The sequence below is a fragment of the Bombina bombina genome, chromosome 5 (genome assembly GCF_027579735.1).
Source record: "Bombina bombina isolate aBomBom1 chromosome 5, aBomBom1.pri, whole genome shotgun sequence".
Lineage (NCBI taxonomy): Eukaryota > Metazoa > Chordata > Amphibia > Anura > Bombinatoridae > Bombina > Bombina bombina.
Window position 1 is genome coordinate 726,434,633 of NC_069503.1, and position 18,183 is coordinate 726,452,815.

The 18,183-nt window shown below is 34.8% G+C and overlaps 1 protein-coding gene across 5 annotated transcripts in view; it reads right to left on the reverse strand.

Moving 5' to 3' along the window:
- Positions 1-18,183, reverse strand: part of ATXN1 (ataxin 1) — a 759,530-nt gene that overhangs the window by 450,784 nt on the left and 290,563 nt on the right. For all 5 annotated transcript variants that reach the window (XM_053714766.1, XM_053714770.1, XM_053714767.1 and 2 more), the window contains one exon: positions 15,657-15,733. The gene's annotated coding sequence lies outside the window, so the exon portion shown is untranslated. The remainder of the gene's footprint in view (positions 1-15,656; positions 15,734-18,183) is intronic.

Genomic DNA, 18,183 nt, shown 5'->3' on the forward strand with positions numbered 1-18,183 from the left:
GTGGGTTATTTTGCTTTGGGGGCTGGTAGTTTAGGGGTTAATAGTGTAGTGTTTTGCTTTGCATTGGGGGCTGGCAGTTTAGGGGTTCATAGTGTAGTGGGGACTTTGCATTGGGGGCTGGCAGTTTAGGAGTTAATAGTGTAGTGAGGACTTTTGCGGTGGGCTATGTGGTGGTTAAGGGGTTATTAGAGATGGGGCTTATGGCGATTGGGTTTGCACAAGTAGGGTGTTAGGATTTTTCTCCACTTTTTCTCCATTGACTTCTATGGGGAAATAGGTTATCATGTGTGCAATGTTCTAATTACACTAGAACTAAGCTGTTTGTGAGCGTCGGGTTAGCTCAAGAGCTATAACTCTTTATTTTTAACTCGTAATACGACAGCAACCCGATGCATGAAAAAGTTTACTTTATTACACTCTAGCGAAAGAGCTAAATAGCACTCCACTTGTAATCTGGCCCTTAATGAGTATAAGTATGAGTGAAATACGTTATTTGAATATATTATACATGTGTTTTGCGCTAACACCTTTGCTAAATTTTCCAGCACTATTTTGCATTGCGCTCAAGCGCAACACTTAACTTCCCACTTGTAATAGGAGTGATTATAACGCACCTGCACTATCCATTAATAATATAGGCTGCACTCTAATATATAAGCTGTGTTAAGAGTCGCTAGTAAACCTTTTTTTTCAGATATCCTTAAGCTGAACACATTTTAGATGTTTTTATAATAATGTTATTTACAAGCTAATTTCCTGGCCTTTTATTAAAAAATAGGCACAAATGAGTAGGCAAATGTTATGTACGCATATGTGTCAAGATCTTGTATCTTTTGCTTTTTTAAATGGATATGGATTAACAAAATCAAATAACTTGAAATTTTAAAGCTGCATTATTAGAGAAAATATAACTTCATGCAAAAGTTTAACTTCTCAGTCAAATGGTAAAAAGACAAGGCATTGAGCTTCTTTTTTGTGTGATTGTGAACTTTAAATGTATATATATATATATATATATATATATATATATATATATATATACACACATGTATGTATATATATATATATATATATATATATGTATATATATATATATATATATATACACATTTATATATATATATATATATATATATAATAATAAAAAAAAGAACTAACTCTTCCAGTAATCAAATTCTGTGTTTTGCACCTCCAATCCCAACTTATTGATTAGAAAAGCTGACTACTATTAGCTCTTAGAGAAGTCGTTAGCCTAGAGGTTCACACAGTTTTTTCAACCTAGACTCTGATGTTTAAACTATGTGTTCAATATTGACAAGAGGATGTGCGATTGTTTGTGTGTTATAATAAGACACTTTGGGCCAGAATACGATTGGAGCGCAAACATTTGCGAGCGAGAGAGCTATAAGAGGTTTATTGTGGGTGTTTCGTATTATGAGTAGACAGTAAACACGATCACTTGAGCACAATTGCGATTTACGCTAGAATGATTACGTGACTTCAGAGCTCTCATTTAACTGTTTTGTGAAAGAAAAAAGTGTCACAAAACAAATACATTACAAAGTATAGTTACATTCATAAAAAGACCATCTAATGAAAATTATTTAAAAAGAAAAATGTATAAGGACTCAAAGATATGAGGTTCTCAGGTGTTAGAAAAAAAAAGGCAGGCAAAAGGCTTTAGCATACATATACACGTCTAAATATATATGTGTATGTATGTACCGTATATAAATATATATGTGTGTGTGTACTTATGTATTTATATGTGTATATATGTATTTACAGACATATATACACATATAAACATATATAGACATATATATAAGTGTATTGGAGCCATTTGCAGCTAAGTAGATAATAACATGTAAAAGCATATTTATGCATTATTCATATTTAATAAAGTGTTATACTGTGTATTTACTGCAAATATTTCACACTCCAATGTTCTGTACATAGCAGAATATGTTCTAAGTATTTCTAAATAAATACTCCTATATATATCTGTAAAATCCACATCAGATATATGTAGAAATATTTATTTATAAATAAATAGAACATATTCTTCTATGTGAAGAACATTGGAATGTGAAATATTCATATTTTCAAGTCAGGTTTGCGCACATGAGAATATGAGATTGGGTTTGTGCGAGAATGGGGGGTTATTTTTCCACTTTTTTTTCTCCATTGACTTCTATGGGGGGGGGGGAATACATGAATGCACATTATGCCATTATCGCTCAACTTACATGTGTGTGTATGTAGGGTGTGTGTGCAGGCTGTTTGTGAGATTGTGTGTGTGATTGTGTGAGATTGGGTGTGCAGTGTGCGTGCGTAGTGTATGTATGTTTGTGTGGTTTGGGGGGGTGCAGTGTATGTGTGTTTGTGGATGTGGGTGTGTATGTATGCAGTATGTGTGTGTTTGTGTGTGGGTGTGCATTTGTGTAGTGTATGTGTGTTTGTGTGGGTGTGTGTGGGTGTGTATGTGTGCAGTGTATGTGTTTTTGTGTATGTGGGTGTGTATATGTGCAGTGTATGTATGTGTGCAGTGTATGTGTGTATGCAGTGTATGTGTGTTTGTGTGTGTGGGTGTGTATGTCTCCAGTGTATGTGTGTTTGTGTGTGTGGGTGTTTGTGTGGGTGTTTGTGTGGGTGTATGTGTGTTTGTGGGTGTGTATGTGTGCAGTGTATGTGTGTTTGTATGTGTGCAGTGTATGTGTGTTTGTGTGTGTGGGTGTGTATGTGTGCAGTGTATATGTGTTTGTGTGTGTGGGTGTGTATGTGTGCAGTGTATATGTGTATGTGTGCAGTGTATATGTGTTTGTGTGTGTGCGGGTATGTATGTGTGCAGTGTATATATGTTTGTGTGTGTGGGTGTGTATGTGTGCAGTGTATATGTGTACAGTGTGTGTGGGTGTGTATGTGTGCAGTGTATATGTGTGCAGTGTGTGTGGGTGTGTATGTGTATGTGTGCAGTGTATGTGTTTTTATATATCTCAAGTAAGTACTCAATCCATTTGATTTCATTTTATTGAGTTTGTAGTGACTGCCAATATGAGTTAAACTGCTGATTCTGAAGTATAAGTATCTGCAAAACAGGATTTAACGTCAGAGAATGTTTAATCAAAGATAAACTATAGCAGCCATAACATATTAGTGTTGTTCTTTTTTTCTGTGCTTTCATACTCTGACGAGATTGTTTACTTGCTCAGTTCATTTGCCTGAGAATAGCAACAGATTTATGTGACTTGAATTAATGTAACAATAAGTAAATAACATTTTATTTCTAATCTTGAGCTCTATAGAAAATACAAATACTATAATTGAGCCTGTCAAGAATTTAGGACGTATCATCTATGCGCTCCACAGGAGGCTGATTGAGTGTATACAATTGAAATACTAGAGCATGTCTAGTAAGACTGTTGCTTTATGGATAATTATTTCAGATTATAGCTCTAAATTTGCATACCAAATAAAGGTAAACCAAACCAATACCATAATTTATATACTGTATGCCTTATCTACGCTTGTTTCACTTACCCAACGCATTTTTTCAGAGACTGCATCTAACTCATTGTGGCTATTTTTGTTCTGCATAACACACTGTGTTCTGCAGCTAATTTAACTTATTTAAAAGCCTACACTTTAGACAGAAATATAGAAAAGCTAGATGGACATTTGGTTCTTACATATTGTAAAAATGTTTCTCTCCTTTAAATGGGCCCTTTGTCCAGGAAATGAGGACGAAGAGGTGAAGAGCAAGGGAGGAATAGAGAAGGTAAAATGGGGAGCAAATGTGGTACAGTAAGTGAAAGAATAAGGGCAGATAGAGAAAGATATATATTAGATTGACAAATAGGCAGAGATCACAAAAGATGTATGGTTCACATATGTTATGTTTAAAAAGCAAAGAACCAAATTATTACTTTGCATTAATGTTATTAACATTGTATTATTACATTAATAGTTCAAATTAAATATAGGTTTTGGGAATACATTGAGGATTTTTATAATGTTCTTATTGCCAAACTCAAATCCTCTATCTATAGAATAACAAGTCTGCTAACTAGTTACCCAAAGAGAATGTTAGTGAAGCAGAGATTAGTCTATCACAAGTGGACTGAGAGTCGTGGGGGATATTTCTTTCCTTTTTCATGTAAGTTTCCAAGTCCCTCTCTTCTGTAGATCTCCTCATGTGAAATTGGTTTACAGCAAACACTGATCCATAAACAGAGCAATAGAACCTTTATAGTTGCTAGAACTGTATTTGCTTATTTTACTGTGCAATCATACACCTAACATCATAGTGCGTGTAATATGTTGTCTCTTTATAAAGGAAGAAACGAAGAACAAAATAAGACAACAAATCTGTTTAAAGAAATCCTAAATATTTTACAACAAAATTGCAAAGTGCAGACCTATCACTTGTAAACCAAACTGAGGTCTATCTCTGTGTAAGTGGAGAATATCAGGCACAGACCAACCACCCAGTAATATTATGTGAACAACAACATATAGCTTTCATTATCTATTTGTTTGTTTACTTACAAAATGATTCTGCAACATACTAATGAGATATATATTATATTATAATGGCAGAAAATAAATACTAATGGATGTCACCCCTCATCATTCTCTACATCCTCTGCCTCTTTCCTCTTAAAAGCACAGTAAACAGTTTGAGATTGTAAAGTAAAATGTTTGGTTATGTGTAGTAAAACAACTTTGCAGTACACCATGATTTATTTTGACCCCTTTATTATACACGTTTTTCTCTAAAAATAGAGAAGAGAAGAGCGCAGACTCAAATGCAGAGTAACATCAATTTAATAATACACACGACAAATGGCCACTTACAAAATAAAAATATAAAATCAGCATATATATGAAATAAAACCATAGACTTATCGTCTCATGCCAGCATTCATCTGTGTTGATGAGATGTCAGAGTAAGCTTGTCCCTTTGTATCCTCTTTAGTATTGCCGGATTCAGGTATGTCAGAGTGGGTCCTTGAGGAGTTACCTCCAAACAAAGTTCATAAAGCCACAATCATAAAGCCAATTGTGGACCAAAGTTCTGAATCGATATTACAAGAGGTGACAAGTGAAATGGCAAGCTAAGTGTGCGTTATAGCTAAAAATACAAACCGTTCCTCGGCTCTTTTAACCTCCAAGCTCGTAGCTGCAGACTTAGAGCTGGGGCGGCTTCACAGGAACGATTAGCTCAAAGGGTGGGCGGGCAGTGGGCGGTTCTCTACGCGTTTCGTCACGTCTCGGCGTGACTTTCTCAAGAGTGCTGTGTGAGGGGGGCGGGGAGGCTCTTATGAAGAGGAGTGTGACTGCACACACCCTCTTTTTTGACCAATCATATACGGTAAAACACGAAAATATTTGATAATAGAAAACTGCATAGTGTTATAACGAACAAGAATTGATTGATATACAATATCATAATAATACATTCATAATACATTATCATATCGACTATTATATAAAACAAATATATACATGGTACCAAACGATAAAAACATGACAAATTTTAAGTTCATACTAAAGTACTAAAAATAACTGAACAATCAGGTACTAAAAAGCTATATAAATATATATATAAAACAAAATAACTTACGCATCCACACATAATAAATGCATCTAATATATATATATGTATATCAAAGATAAAAACACACAATTGATATTAAAAAATAGTGTATGAATTTATAAAAAAGCCTGCAAGTCAATTTCTATATTAAGTCCATTAGGCTCCAAACAATTGAGACTTTTAATCCAATATGTTTCCTGTTGTCTGAGTTTTAAAAGCCTATTGGTATCCCATGCATTAGGTTTTATCCACTCTATAATTTTAACTGAGAGATCTTGGGGATTTTGATTATGGTGGGTTTTTGAAATTGTCCCTTTGGGTCAATTCCAAAGAATAAGACGCAATTGCACTACTTCAGAAGATTATCATAAAGAATCAGACATTCTAATAGATAAATTCAGAGAAAAGGGTTACAGTATGGACCTTCTTAAGGAAAGTAAAGCGAAAGTAGATATGATGGATAGGAATTCTCTTTTGAATAAGACCAGTGTACCCAAATACAAAAATACAATTAAAAGTAATCAACCTAAATTTGTAACACAATACAATAATCAGCATTTCAAAATAAAGAATATTTTGAGAAAACATTGGAATGTATTAAAACTAGACCCCGTTCTCAATCACATTTTGGAAGATAAACCACAGGTTATTTTTAAGAAAAGTAAAGACATCAAAAACTATATTGCTCCCACTAAATTAAGAAATAATAAAAAACATTCCATTTCTCTTAACAAATGGTGTGGGGGGAAAAATGGTCTATATCCATGCAAAAAGATGGATTGTGTCTTATGCCCCTTAATAGACCAAGACAGCACCAATTTTTCCAACTACAACAACAGTAAACATTATGCTTGCAAAGACAGATACACATGTCACACCACATATGTGGTTTATCAATTAGTCTGCAAATGTGGCCATATCTATGTAGGACGCACGAAAAGGAAAATAAAATATAGAATTAGAGAACATGTAAACAATATCATATCTGGCTTTGATAATCATAGTGTGTCTCGCCATTTCAAAACCCACCATAATCAAAATCCCCAAGATCTCTCAGTTAAAATTATAGAGTGGATAAAACCTAATGCATGGGATACCAATAGGCTTTTAAAACTCAGACAACAGGAAACATATTGGATTAAAAGTCTCAATTGTTTGGAGCCTAATGGACTTAATATAGAAATTGACTTGCAGGCTTTTTTATAAATTCATACACTATTTTTTAATATCAATTGTGTGTTTTTATCTTTGATATACATATATATATATTAGATGCATTTATTATGTGTGGATGCGTAAGTTATTTTGTTTTATATATATATTTATATAGCTTTTTAGTACCTGATTGTTCAGTTATTTTTAGTACTTTAGTATGAACTTAAAATTTGTCATGTTTTTATCGTTTGGTACCATGTATATATTTGTTTTATATAATAGTCGATATGATAATGTATTATGAATGTATTATTATGATATTGTATATCAATCAATTCTTGTTCGTTATAACACTATGCAGTTTTCTATTATCAAATATTTTCGTGTTTTACCGTATATGATTGGTCAAAAAAGAGGGTGTGTGCAGTCACACTCCTCTTCATAAGAGCCTCCCCGCCCCCCTCACACAGCACTCTTGAGAAAGTCACGCCGAGACGTGACGAAACGCGTAGAGAACCGCCCACTGCCCGCCCACCCTTTGAGCTAATCGTTCCTGTGAGGCCGCCCCAGCTCTAAGTCTGCAGCTACGAGCTTGGAGGTTAAAAGAGCCGAGGAACGGTTTGTATTTTTAGCTATAACGCACACTTAGCTTGCCATTTCACTTGTCACCTCTTGTAATATCGATTCAGAACTTTGGTCCACAATTGGCTTTATGATTGTGGCTTTATGAACTTTGTTTGGAGGTAACTCCTCAAGGACCCACTCTGACATACCTGAATCCGGCAATACTAAAGAGGATACAAAGGGACAAGCTTACTCTGACATCTCATCAACACAGATGAATGCTGGCATGAGACGATAAGTCTATGGTTTTATTTCATATATATGCTGATTTTATATTTTTATTTTGTAAGTGGCCATTTGTCGTGTGTATTATTAAATTGATGTTACTCTGCATTTGAGTCTGCGCTCTTCTCTTCTCTATTTTTAGAGAAAAACGTGTTTGCAACCAAGGTCTGTGGAATCACCTGTTCCAGAGGAGCTGCTGGATCCTTTGCTTCATTTCATTTATCAATATATTTTTGGAATAAATATCGAGGACTGTCCTTATACCTAAAACAATTCTTTGGACTTTGTGTTGTTGCTTTATAATCTTGCACAACTATATATATATATAATTGTCAGATATTGCTATTTATTTTTAATATAGAGTATTCTATCTGTTATTTCCAGATCATTGCGCTGCTTTGGTGTGTGTTTTACACATACCTAAAATCTGTATTCTATTTTTATCTCATCCTAATCAAGTAGCTGCATTATCTGTAAACTTACATTATATTTAATTGCTAGATATAGCAGTCACTGTTTATTATTGTGCTGCACAATGGAAACTACTGCCCCTTCATTCACTACCTTTGGCATCAGTGAAAATAGATCCAAACGCCAACGTGCACATAATTTACTTACTAGTTCTGATACAATTGTAACTACTGAAGACCCTATACATATCTTCAGAGAATTAGAAAAAGTTTTATTAAAAGATGCCAAGGAGTGGCAAGACTTAGTCTTGTTAGACAATTACATCCTACACAATGTAATACCCAGAGGCCTCAGAATTTTCAAGTTCCCGGCATTTAATTTAGACGAAGTTGAGTACCAGACGGAGTGGGAACAGATTTTACACAACTGTTCTATAGCACTTATCAAACTCCTTATTAAATATAGGGAATCTAAGCTTGAAAAACTAAAAATTGATATAGACAATTTAGTAATTAAAATTAAACCGTATGAACACATACAGAAATGGCAAGACATGAACACCAATATCCAAAATAGAGTTGACACTTTTTCAAAGGAATTAGAGACATCTAAGGCCAAAAAATTACAAAGGGATCTAGAAGACTTCAGGACTGATAAGGTGTATTCATACAAAAAGAATATAGGAACTTATCAGGGCCCAAACAAAAGACAAGCCCCAGGGGATGAGCCTACCCCCAATTCTGATCTTACAGGTATCAAACCTCCAGTACATTATACTAATAAGAATAAAAACATAGGTCCAGTTTATAATAAAACAGTGAATGGAACTAATAACAGTGATAGAAACCACATACAAGGTCACAATTATAACAGTTACCCACAAGAGAGAAATACTTATAAAGAAAAACAACACATGAGGACTGGCTCAACAAACAATTCCTACCAAAACTTTCAGTCAGAAAACAGGTACATTGCATTAGATACACAGCTACAATCCCCTCATTGGCATAAACAAGGGGCCAAACCTAGATGGAATAGTCCCCACTATAAAAGTAATCCTTCCCCTAGAAACACTTTCCATAATCGTCCACATTATAGTAATAACCACAATAAAGTTCAACAGAACTTTAATCATCCCCCATCTACAAATAATCCATCTTTTTTAGGGGTTCCTCCCTGGAGACAACAGGAGGGAGGGGGAGAGATAGTACCATTATTATCTATCCCTCCACCCCTAAATCAGAGAAACCCAAAGAGACCATACGAAGAGGAAAATATAGAGGGAGCAGAGGGGGACACAAACAGAGAAAAAAGAAACAAAGAAGTATGGAACTAGAACAAGGGGCTAAAATGATATTCAATTTATCTGATAAAAAGTTCGATGAGTCTGAATTGAATCTGCTAGCTAAAGGCATGAATTTTGCACCCTCAAATAGTCCTAACCAGTTTGATTTATATATAGATGTTCAGAGATTCATTAGGAATCTCACATTAAAAAGGTATTTTTACAAACAAATAGATACTGATGCATATTCATCTGGATCTACATTAGACCAGAATGATTTACAGATATTGGATACCATAATGAGCTTAGATAATAATATTAATATCCAAAGTAATGATATTTCAAGTGATAACTCAGACTGGGCAGACTTCTCTATGTATGAAGATGATGAAGATTTTCCCATAAAACACTGTGATTTGAAAAGAAAATCGATTTTTTATCCCCAACACACACAATCTGAGTATATCAAAATATTCAACAAACTAGTTTGTAAAGATTTAGAATCGCTTTCACACAAATCAGTACCATATGTTTCAAATATAAGAGACAATTTAACAAAGGCAGAAAGAGCGGCCTTAAATAATCTTAGTAAATGCACAGACGTCGTCTTTAGGGCGGCGGACAAAGGGGGAGGCATTGTCGTACAAAATAGGTGCGACTACCTAAAAGAGGCTAACACCCTACTCTCTGATTCTAAAACTTATCAGAAGTTAACCTTTAACCCAACGGAAAAATACAAAAAAGAATTGTTTGAATTCTTATCCTTGGCTAAATTAGAGGGAATTTTAAACACCAATGAATATAATTATTTATATGAAGTTGCACCTAAAATTGCATGCTTTTACCATCTGCCAAAAATCCATAAGGATTCACTGAATCCCCCTGGTAGACCTATAGTCTCTGGGATAGGCTCTCTGTGTGATAATCTATCCAAATTTATTGATAACTATTTACAACCCATAGTCAAATCCACCAGAGCCTATCTCAGAGACACCATTGACGTGATAAATAAATATGAAGACACCCTTTGGGCCGATAATTACATATGGATCACGTGTGATATATCCTCCCTTTATACAAGCATACCCCATACTAAAGGATTGGCAGCGATCAAAGATGTGTTGGGAAAGAATAAATTTGCAGAAAAACAGATAGAATTTTTATTGGAAGGAATATCATTTATTTTAAATCATAATTATTTTTTATTTGAGGGCATCTACTATCGTCAACATCAAGGCACAGCGATGGGGACAACCTTCGCCCCATCCTATGCCAATTTATATGTATCTCATTTTGAGGATCATCTTATTTGGAATAATAATCCATTTAAAGATGACATTGCCAAATATCATCGGTACATAGATGATATTATCATCATCTGGCAAGGTCCTCAAAATAGGATAGATGATTTTTTAAATTATATAAATACCAACACATATAATCTCAATTTCACATTGGAACAATCACCTGTCTCTCTTTCTTTTCTGGATCTTATTCTCTATCACGATGCATCCACTAAAAAAGTAGCCGTTAGAAACTACCGGAAACCTACTGAGAGAAATAGTCTACTAAACATTAAAAGTAGCCATTTGAGACAGTGGAAAAACAATATCCCTTTGGGTCAATTCCAAAGAATAAGACGCAATTGCACTACTTCAGAAGATTATCATAAAGAATCAGACATTCTAATAGATAAATTCAGAGAAAAGGGTTACAGTATGGACCTTCTTAAGGAAAGTAAAGCGAAAGTAGATATGATGGATAGGAATTCTCTTTTGAATAAGACCAGTGTACCCAAATACAAAAATACAATTAAAAGTAATCAACCTAAATTTGTAACACAATACAATAATCAGCATTTCAAAATAAAGAATATTTTGAGAAAACATTGGAATGTATTAAAACTAGACCCCGTTCTCAATCACATTTTGGAAGATAAACCACAGGTTATTTTTAAGAAAAGTAAAGACATCAAAAACTATATTGCTCCCACTAAATTAAGAAATAATAAAAAACATTCCATTTCTCTTAACAAATGGTGTGGGGGGAAAAATGGTCTATATCCATGCAAAAAGATGGATTGTGTCTTATGCCCCTTAATAGACCAAGACAGCACCAATTTTTCCAACTACAACAACAGTAAACATTATGCTTGCAAAGACAGATACACATGTCACACCACATATGTGGTTTATCAATTAGTCTGCAAATGTGGCCATATCTATGTAGGACGCACGAAAAGGAAAATAAAATATAGAATTAGAGAACATGTAAACAATATCATATCTGGCTTTGATAATCATAGTGTGTCTCGCCATTTCAAAACCCACCATAATCAAAATCCCCAAGATCTCTCAGTTAAAATTATAGAGTGGATAAAACCTAATGCATGGGATACCAATAGGCTTTTAAAACTCAGACAACAGGAAACATATTGGATTAAAAGTCTCAATTGTTTGGAGCCTAATGGACTTAATATAGAAATTGACTTGCAGGCTTTTTTATAAATTCATACACTATTTTTTAATATCAATTGTGTGTTTTTATCTTTGATATACATATATATATATTAGATGCATTTATTATGTGTGGATGCGTAAGTTATTTTGTTTTATATATATATTTATATAGCTTTTTAGTACCTGATTGTTCAGTTATTTTTAGTACTTTAGTATGAACTTAAAATTTGTCATGTTTTTATCGTTTGGTACCATGTATATATTTGTTTTATATAATAGTCGATATGATAATGTATTATGAATGTATTATTATGATATTGTATATCAATCAATTCTTGTTCGTTATAACACTATGCAGTTTTCTATTATCAAATATTTTCGTGTTTTACCGTATATGATTGGTCAAAAAAGAGGGTGTGTGCAGTCACACTCCTCTTCATAAGAGCCTCCCCGCCCCCCTCACACAGCACTCTTGAGAAAGTCACGCCGAGACGTGACGAAACGCGTAGAGAACCGCCCACTGCCCGCCCACCCTTTGAGCTAATCGTTCCTGTGAAGCCGCCCCAGCTCTAAGTCTGCAGCTACGAGCTTGGAGGTTAAAAGAGCCGAGGAACGGTTTGTATTTTTAGCTATAACGCACACTTAGCTTGCCATTTCACTTGTCACCTCTTGTAATATCGATTCAGAACTTTGGTCCACAATTGGCTTTATGATTGTGGCTTTATGAACTTTGTTTGGAGGTAACTCCTCAAGGACCCACTCTGACATACCTGAATCCGGCAATACTAAAGAGGATACAAAGGGACAAGCTTACTCTGACATCTCATCAACACAGATGAATGCTGGCATGAGACGATAAGTCTATGGTTTTATTTCATATATATGCTGATTTTATATTTTTATTTTGTAAGTGGCCATTTGTCGTGTGTATTATTAAATTGATGTTACTCTGCATTTGAGTCTGCGCTCTTCTCTTCTCTATTTTTAGAGAAAAACGTGTTTGCAACCAAGGTCTGTGGAATCACCTGTTCCAGAGGAGCTGCTGGATCCTTTGCTTCATTTCATTTATCAATATATTTTTGGAATAAATATCGAGGACTGTCCTTATACCTAAAACAATTCTTTGGACTTTGTGTTGTTGCTTTATAATCTTGCACAACTATATATATATATAATTGTCAGATATTGCTATTTATTTTTAATATAGAGTATTCTATCTGTTATTTCCAGATCATTGCGCTGCTTTGGTGTGTGTTTTACACATACCTAAAATCTGTATTCTACCCCTTTATTATAATTTAACTTTGAAAATGAAGATTTTTTTTTTTATTATTAATATTATTCTAGGGATTGAAATTGCACACTGCAGGCTTCCCATACCCTTAACTGGCCTCAGCTGTGTCAACTCCAGTAACACATCCTGATTGGCTCTTCCACATAAGGTAAGTGGTGGGTAAAGTTTGGCAATTGAAAAAAGTTTCAGCTAACGAGGTGTTAATGAATTAAAAAATTGTCACAATATCCTAGTATTTATGTCAAGGCAGCAAAAAAACTGTTGTAAATACAAGGCGTTTACTGTCCTTTTAAATCCTGCCCCCCCTTCCTCTTTCTAGTGGGACAAACAAGCCTTTGGTTGGACTTTCTGACCCACTCCAGGTTCCCTCTTTATGTCTTCTGTTACTATAGCACCTTCAAAATGGCCTCAGCTTCAGCAAATTCATTTAAAGCTCATACGTTCCTGTCTGACTTCAAGAAAAGTCAGCAGAACATAATGGCAAGATTATCACAACAAAGCGTTTTAAAAAATAGGATAAAACGCACAGCAATTACCACAACAAAGACGGCAACAGAGGAAGACACAGCATGTTAAATCTATAGAAAATCAAAGAAAAAAAAAAAGTTGAAACAAGAAATTGTTGAAAAAAAGTAGGGCACTCTCACATCTGCTGCCAAAATCCCAAGAACGAATTCTGAGCAAACTATAAGAGCAATAGTAATTCAAAGCATATGTGTCTAATATACGTTTAAAGATATTATACTAATTACACATTACTTACAATGGCTGTTGTCATTATTCACTTGTTTTAACCAAAAGATTATAATTAAAATGTCTAATTAGCAATTAAATAGGATAACAATATCATAATGGGAGACATCATAGTACATAAAACATGTAAACACTTGAGAGACATACAAGTGCAGAAATAAAATTCTCTATAATGTATAAGAGCATTTTATTATTACAATATTGTTTGTATATAATTATGTGTTTAACCCCTGTAAATGAGTTAAACACATAGTTAAAATCAGTTCAGAATGGCAATGCACTACTGGGACCTAACTGAACACATCTGGTGAGTCAACGACAAGAGGCATATGGGCATAGCCACCAATCCCCAGGCAGCTCCCAGTAGCACTGCATTTTACAGAATGCATAGACAGATCTAAGCAGGGTCTTGCTGTATATCATAAGACCCCCCCCCCCCTCATCTGAAAGATTGTTGAGAACTGGTAGCTTCTTTATGTTTTAGGAAATAATGACCCCATGCTGCTTTCTACAAGGTGTGCTAAAGAAAATGTATCCCATATGGCACCTTTTTGCCAGTGCTGGGTATTTCTACTAAAGGAATCTGCTAAAACTGCTTATTCTGTCAAAAAAAGAAAAATGACTCAAAATAGCAGAACATTTTTACATACTGCGGGTACAACAGACTGAAACTGGTTTCAGCAAAGAGGTGTGAAATAGTTCAGCATAGAAAACATTAATGGTGATTTGTGGATTATTTCAAATGAGATACTTTGTTAAAATGTAAAATTAAACAAATATGTAATAAAATAAAACAAGCATGTAAAATAACTACATATATACAATGAAGAGGTCATTCATCTGGTTATGGAGTATAATATTTCAGAAGCCATCTCTAACCTTCTTTGTAATTAAAGAAGTCAATGAACACTGCAGTTCTCTGGGTGGAGCTATCAAAACACAGGGAAGTGGCCATACCAAGAGAAAGCATTTGTCTAAATGGTATCTGTTTCTTATATATTTGCTATAGTTTTTAGTCACAATGATTGTAATATTGTGACATTCCTGAAAACAAAACAAAACCCTTATTACTTGAATCACTCTATATAACTGCATGCATATTTATTATATTACAACTAAATAAAAGCATAATTGTAGTGCTTACAATCCTAATTAACCAGCCAGCCTAATGAAGAGTGCTTGTGAGCCCCGAAACATCACTATCTACATGTAACTTTATTAAGTATTACATGCAACTTTATTGAGTATTACATGCAACTTTATTGAGTATTACATGCAACTTTATTGAGTATACTGAGTAATAATATTTTTGCTCATATGCAATAAAGCGGCACGCTTGAAAAAGGGCACATGTGGGAATTATATTGCACAGATGACTAATCGCTGGAATATTAGTGTCACTCCACATCCCCCTGCAATTTGAATATCCCGTTTTTGCGTTTAATCACGCTGCTGTGCCTTCATCTATTTAAGTACTCTTTAAAGTGACATTAAACTTTAAAAATCTCTATAATGTATATGGCAGAACACTATTAAACCCCCTAGCGACTGTATTCTTAAGGGGTTTTTGGCCCTGTCTCACAGAAAGAAGCATTCCTCACTTTAGGAGGCATTGGGCTACTCGCCGCCGTTTGGGAGTGCCATGCTTTATAACTTCTTCAACCTAAAACACCAGCCAAAACACTAGGTAAGTCAGCTGTCATTAAGGGGTGAAACATATTCTGAATTAAAAAAAATAATACATTGCACAATATAATAAGCAATGCGTTGCAGCTCTCTTTGGCACCTCAGAAGTCAATATGATGAAGGCTTGAACACTAAAATAAATATCAATATAAAAGATGATCTTACCAGTCTTAATAATCCTTGGCATGCCTTCTGAAGAATGTAATTCATAAGGTTTGTCCATCAACATTATGGTCACTTGACTGCAAAGCAACAAAACACAAAGATCAGTATTAGTCACATTTTTCGATGAACTCTAGTTACATCACGTAAAAGCCTATGCAAAGTCTCACACCCCCTCCCAGTTATTTGCCTTAGCTTTAAGGGGAAATGTGTCTTTCATCTAGAACTTATTCGTATTGTAAAAAATCATGCAGCACTTTCAAACACAGTACAAAACTCACTTGAAAATATGCTCACTGTTGTGACTTTGCAATTCAGCCATAAACAATGTTGCTTTCATACTGATTTTTCTTTCAAGTAATGCACTTACAATATCTAGACAAGTGTTCCTTGCTATTGTAATATTCTAATTGGACTGCCTTATCTATCATAAAGCATTCCCCAACATCAAAAATGATTGCTGTCACTATTGTAGTGGATTACTACTCAACAATATATCTAAAATATTAAGAACTTCAACAAATGAAAATTAAAACATAAAATTAAGAATCAAATAATACACATTATTTAATTAAATTTAAAAGGCAAGCAGAGTGGGAGGTACGTTTATTTCATAGTTCCCATACATTACAAAATGCACTATATTTTAAAAGCTAGATATGACATTTTAAAGGGACACTGACACGATTCATTAAAGGGACAATTATGTAAAAATTGCATGATCTAATTTGCTACACATGTAATTTTTACATTGATGACAGGATAAATAGCAATAAGAGAGAACAAAAAATCTTGATACTTCTGCGCAGCTTCAAACAGTTTAAAACATTTAAATCCAATATAATAAAGGATGTGAATATAGTCTTTGACAATAAATCCTTATGAAAAATATATAAATGGTATATGTTAGGTATAGAAATACTTCTAATAGTACATAGATAGCAATCTTATAATCTTATGCTGCCCCTGTATCTACATAAAGATGGTCGGTCAGGGGGAGAGTGTCATTAAAGACTGTCTTACTAGCTCCTTATCATAAAAGGAGGGCCCAGTGCAAAGATAGACACTGTTGAATGCTGACCCAATGTGGCTATAAATGAACCTGGAAGCTGGAAGAGCTCTCGACCGTCTCCAGGTGTGGCAGTACTGTTTCCCCACTTGGATCTTCAGTGTGTACCGGCGTCTCTTACAGCTCCTGACCCCAGGACTAACTTTGGAGCGGAGCGTGATCCGCTACTACCTGGCAGAACTCTCTCCACTGGGATTTTACTCCGACCTGCTGCAGACGGTCGAGAGCTCTTCCAGCTTCCAGGTTCATTTATAGCCATATTGGGTCAGCATACAACAGTGTCTATCTTTGCACTGGGCCCTCCTTTTACGATAAGGAGCTAGTAAGACAGTCTTTAATGACACTCTCCCCCTGACCGACCATCTTTATGTAGATACAGGGGCAGCATAAGATTATAAGATTGCTCTCTATGTACTATTAGAAGTATTTCTTCTTAATCTATACCTCGAAAGCATCACCCACCTGTGTACTCCTTTTATTATATGTGCCTACACTTACCTCATACCTGATTGAGGTTATTCCATGTGAGTGCGATTCCTATTGTTTTATTGTAAATAAATTTATGATCTTGTTTTACTGGATTATGCTATGTCTGCTTTGTTTTCTTCTTTCGACTCCTGCCTTTGAGATATCTGGGAAAGACCCCGGGACAAAAAACTACCATATTGCCAAGAGTTGTCCAAGCACAAGATTTAGGAAGTTCCAGACCCAGGACTACCATACACAAGGCTGTATATATTGCATTTGAATTCAGAACATATACCATTTATATATTTTTCATAAGGACTTATTGTCAAAGACTATATTCACATCCTTTATTATATTGGACTTAAATGTTTTAAACTGTTTGAAGCTGCGCAGAAGTATCAAGATTTTTTGTTCTCTTTTATTGCTATTCATTACAGTGTCAGGGGTACACTGATAATTTCCACTTCTTGCTGCACTCTTACACATTTGGGTACATCAATACCTACTGTTGTTGTGATTATTAGCATTCTCACTGATATTTGTGACTTATCACACCAACTGCACAGAAGTATATATATTCATTACCTATTTGTGTTGGACGTCTTGTACCAGTGTCCCTCCTAGAGCGCTGGTGATTTTTGTTTCACATGACAGGTTAAATACATAGGTTATGTCAAGCCTGAGAGCTCCAAGCATTGGAGCTTCTGAGCAGGAAGCCGCAACTGAGCCAATCAGGATTGGCAGCTGCACAACCTTTTAATTACCAATTGCCGCACTCAAGTGGGACTCTACCTATATATTGAGGGAAAGATCACAATCTATCGTTTACTGACAATCTGCATGGTAACAGCTGCAGATGAGCTATTTTCCATGTTAACACAATCACAATTTCCATTATTGATAGGCAGCACTTGAAAAATGGTCCTATACTTAACATGTGCTAGTCCTATTTTCCTTATCACCATATCTATCAACACATTTACAGGGACATTT